This window comes from Octopus bimaculoides, chromosome 25 (assembly GCF_001194135.2).
Source record: "Octopus bimaculoides isolate UCB-OBI-ISO-001 chromosome 25, ASM119413v2, whole genome shotgun sequence".
Classification (NCBI taxonomy): domain Eukaryota; kingdom Metazoa; phylum Mollusca; class Cephalopoda; order Octopoda; family Octopodidae; genus Octopus; species Octopus bimaculoides.
The window spans coordinates 16,338,443-16,343,611 of record NC_069005.1 but is presented as its reverse complement, the minus strand read 5'-3'; the positions used below and the strand labels follow the sequence as shown (position 1 = coordinate 16,343,611).

At 38.9% G+C, this 5,169-nt stretch overlaps 1 protein-coding gene across 2 annotated transcripts in view; it reads left to right on the top strand.

Moving 5' to 3' along the window:
• The window catches only part of LOC106875818 (transcriptional regulator ovo), a 99,238-nt gene that overhangs the window by 85,760 nt on the left and 8,309 nt on the right, over positions 1-5,169 (top strand). The gene's annotated exons all lie outside the window — the stretch shown is intronic.

Below are 5,169 nucleotides of genomic sequence, written 5' to 3'. Positions count from 1 at the left end.
GTGCGTGCGTGCGTGCGTGCGTGCGTGCGTGCGTGCGTGCGTGCGTGCGTGCGTGCGTGCGTGCGTGTGTGTGCGTAAAATTTTGTTACGTTTACTTTTATATTACAGAAATTTTAGCATTTATTCAATGGAAACTTGAAATAAGAATGACACGCCACCATTTATTTGAGGAAACATAGAATCACGGATCGTACCAGAGTCAACAGCATTGAATTAGCTGTACATAAATACTTCATAAAGAGAAGTCATCCAGGGACTTCAGTATTAGTTGTTTCCTTTGTAATGTTTCCAACACTAGTGATGGCACGTGACTCAGTGGTTAGGGTATCTGACTCATAATTGTAAGGTCGTGAGATCGATTCCCGGCGGCGCGTTAAGTCCCTGAGTATGACACTTTATTTCACATTGCCCCAGTCCACTGGCAAAAATAAGTAGTACCTAAATTTCAAAGGGCAAGTTTTGTCACATTCCGTGTGACTCTGACTCTTCTTGAGAACTACGTTAAGGGTACACGTGTCTGCGGAGTGCTCCGCCACTTGCACGTCAATTTCCCGAGCAGGCTGTTCCGTCGATCGGATCAACTGGAACCCTCGTTGTCATAACCGACGGAGTGCCAACACTAACGACTTTTTTTTCGCTCGTAATATTAATTCCTTTTAATTTTGATACAAAGCCAGCAAATTTGAGAGAAAAGGGCTTGTCGATTACATTAACCCAAGTACTTGATTAGTATTTTCTTTTACCGACCTCGAAAGGATAAAAGACAAAGTCGACCTCGTCGATATTTCAACTCAAAGTGTAAAGAGCCGTAATAAGTGCCACTAAGTATTCTGTCCAACATCCGAACCATACAGCTAGGTCACCAATAATAATAATAATCTTTTCTACTATAGGCACAAGGCCTGAAACTTGGAGCGGGATATATTCGGTTACATGGACCCCAGTATTTGATTTATTTCAGCGAGCTCAAAAGGATGAAAGCAAGGTTGACTTCGGTGGTATTTGAGCTCAGAACGTAAAATGCTGTAAAAAAAACACCGACTCGCCAAAAATAATAATAATAGCAATTGCTTCTAACATAGTCACAAGGGTTGAAATTTTAGAGTGTTTGTCGATTAAATCGATACCGGTACTTCACTGGTATTTTATTTTTATTGTCCCCGAAAGGAGAACAGCAAAGTTGATCCGTGAATTTGAACAATGAGTGCAAAGTGACGTAACTAACTACCGCTTAACATTTTGTTTGCCGTAACAACAATGACAAGTCAAAAAGAAGACATTCTTAATATATTCTTTTTCGTTTTCTATGACTGTCATTTAAATTCTCACGACATAGAGCTCAAGTAAACCAGTTCATGTTAGGTGAGTCGAGTCATAGAAAGAGGTAGACAAAATCCGTATTGCAGACGACTTTTAGTAACTTTTAAATTGAGCGTAGCCATTTTGTTCGATGAACTGTATATTATAGTGAAAAAGCTATTGAATTTCATAGCGGTCTTGAATTTCCACTCTTGTGTCATATTCATTGAGCTTCGTGGGAAAGTAAATTTTACATTCTAAATTAAATTAGTTATGGAAGTGTGTGTCCATATATGAGTGAGTACGTGTTTGTGTAAGTTTTTGCATGCATGCATGTCATTATTCAGTTTTATTTCAAGATGTTTTGCCAATAGAGAAAGAGCTGGTCTCTAACCTAGATCCAAGCCTCTGTCATTGAAATTTCGAGAACTTCGACAGGGTATTTTTGTATGTATGTATATTTACATTTTATTGAGGTTTTCACTGAGACATTACACTAGTATTTTATCATGAGTGGCTATGGCTTCCACTATACTTAGGTACTTATTTCATTGTCCTTGGGGTTATCCTTTCGACGGATTTCGTTATACAGTGTCCTAGCTATAACATCATGTCTCATCGGTAAATAATACCGTCATGACATTTTCGGACAACTGCTTATGATGTGGGTGACATCTTCGGTGCTAACTCCACAAAGTCTACATCGGTTGTCACATTCTACTGCTTTTCCTGCATGCTTGTCCCTTTTGTGCATCAGGTATTTGATTGACACTTCCTGTTCCTGGATTATAAACACATACCCTTCAAAGTGGGAGGTACTAATCCGGTTGTTGGTCCATGATAGACTGATTTGATGCTCAATGTTACTATCATCTCGGAGCTTTCTACTAGCATATCCATGCATGGTTTTCTACTCATATACGCTCATCCTTTTATCTGATGATGCGTTGTGGCAAAGTTGTGCGACTTCTTTGGGTATGTATTTAAGATTATCAGACAAGGAATGCTGCTCTAAGAGCTGTCTTCTAAGTCTTATAATGTTATCAGCCTCGTGTATGCAAACTTAGTCAAGGGATACACTTCGACACTTGATGGCTAAAAGATGTTGCGGAATGATACGACATTCAAAGGTAATTTGGACTGATGTTAAGGCTCTGATGCCTTGTTTTCATTTTAGGTAGAGGCTGTCTACGTCACTGGTGATGTGGAAATTGTACGCTTGTTAGTTTTCAATGGTTCGGATCTCATCAAGCGTCCAATCAAGTAGCCCAAATGTTGGTATAAGTAAGTACTGGCACTGCAAACACATTGTGGGCCACAGTTTTATTGAATGCAGAGAGTTCTGAGGTCCAAATTTTCTTTACTCACCTGTTATATTCTTTAGTGACACGTGTTTTGTTACAGGTGCCATTGTAAGATATGGTTTCATCCACTCCAGGATACCTATAACATTCCTCATCAGATACAAGGGAAAGAGTTAAGTCATCGATGGAGATATCACTAGTATGGTTTACAGTTTTCTATTTTTCACAACCATATATCAACCCTATATCCTTTGAGAATGTTGCAACCAAGTCAAGGTTCTTTTTCATCTCATGCATATTCTTTGCATGTAGTTTCAAGTCATCCACAAAGAAACAGTGGGTAGTTTGGGAATTTTTGTTTCCTTGTGAACCAGTGAGATATCCTTCAAACTTCGTTAACATGAATGACAAACGTTTACAGAAAGCACAAACAGCATCACAGAGAGGCTGTCCCCTTGGAATATACCTCTGCGATACTGTATTCTATCAGTGATAATACAGTCACTCCTTGTGTTTAATTTCAAGTTTGTGGCCCGTGATGAAGTCAGGCTCACTTGAACTTTAGCAAGTTGAAGGGCTTCTAGCATCCATAAGTGGGGAACAGAGTCAAATGCCACATTGGAACTAGGTTCTTTCTCCTGCACCTTTGACATTACAGTTTTGTCTATTAACAATTGCTCGGCACATCCCTAGACTCCTTTCTTCTCAGTTGCTTGTTCTGCTGTGATGATATTATTGCTTTCGCAATGGTCTTGGAGGAAGAGATTCAAACATGCTGTATATATCTTATACATTAACTTTTGGCATGCAATTGGCCGGTAGTTTTTTGCCATGTGAGTGGCTCTGCACTTGAGGATCAGTTTTGTCTCTGCCAGAGCTAACCAGTGTGGTATGCTATTGACCCCATCGAGAGCTTGCTGGTACAGGTTGATTAGATATGGTCGGTAGGTAAGCTTCTTGTACCAATATCCAACAATCAAGTCTCTTCCAGGTGCTTTTCCATCCTGAAGTTTCTGCATCTCAGTTGCAAGAGTTTCACCATCAATGTTGTATGTCTTGGGTGTAATACAGGGACAATTACTTTTTCGAATTGCTGCCAGTCACAAAGCATCTTGGTTAAATTCCTATGCTTCACACCAGATTTTCTTCCAGAAGGAGGTTATGTCTTCTCGTGAAGGAGTTCCTGTGATGTTTACTGTTTCTCCTCTCATGTCTCTGTATAATGTTACCTGGTTCCGGTTAAATATTTTGTTTATGGTTTTTCTCTTGGTTATTCTCTTTTCATGTCGGAGTTTCTCACCGACAGCTTTTAGCTTCTGTTTGAGGGTAATTAGTTTGCAAATGAGTGTCCTCTTTTTGCTGTCTCCAAACATCAGTTTTATCTCCTTCTTTACTTTCTGTTGGCAGGACGTATAGTGATTTGCTTGTTTGCACGCAATAAGCACCATTACATGACCAGTTATCTTTTTTCTCTGTCTTCAAACCCATGATAGTACTTTCTTTATTGTTTCGGTTTTGTTCACTTTTTGAATGCCGTTCATGTACTGTTTTGCAGTAGTTGACAGAGCATATAGACAGGCGTTAATCTGCCAAAATGAGGTGAGGGTTTATCACCAATTTCGTCAACAGCTTTTAATACCGTATCTGGTGGTTTTTTACTTACTTTGGTAGAGAATACTCTCTCTTTGAGGGAGTACTTCAAAGCCAAAGTTATTTTTTCTCGGAAAATTTCAGCAAGGGCACATTTCACTAATATATAATCCTGACTACTACTACTACTACTACTACTACTACTACTACTACTACTACTACCATACTACTACTACCACTACAATAATCTCTACGGTTACGCCTTCTATTTACTGTAGTCATAGTTAGGGCACAGTGATCAGTTACTTTAGTCATGAATGTAGTTTGGCCACCAGGCAGTATAGAATCTGTTAGAATGTCGCTCACATCATTCACATTTTCGTTTTCGTTTATAGTGTTGGGAAGAAGGTTAATTTCAGATAGTTTTTCTTTTTAATAAAGTTAGTCATTAACTTTCTTCCTATGTTCTACAAATCTTGCTTGTTGGCATAATTGCTTCGCAGTAAAATGATTTAATTCTGGATGCAGATCGTCCCAATATGATGTCAATCGATTCATATAGCAAACAGCAGTGTTTTATTTCACTTTTTGTAGCAGCATTCAATTTATAACTCCAAGGGAAATGAGTTTTGTAATTACGGTTTTGTAATAACTACAGCTAGAAAGAATCTGTCTACCTGTTGAGCTGTTGTTTTCGTTCCGTTCATCAGTTGTGTTGTTGATGTTGTGTCCAGCCATGTTGTTTGTAGTAACTCTCTGCGTGGTAAATTCAAGTTTCAGTCGAAGATCACTATGATCGTGAATAAAAGGCTCCTTCAGTTAATTCACCTGAAGATTAACCAGTTGTTTAACAAGGCTGATAGTTGTGGCTCCAAAGTATTCATCGAACAGTTTCTATCTGACCGGTTACAATTACAAAGCTTTTGTTCATCCGAGGTATAGGAAAAGACATTTGCTCAAGAAGCTACGCAACAAA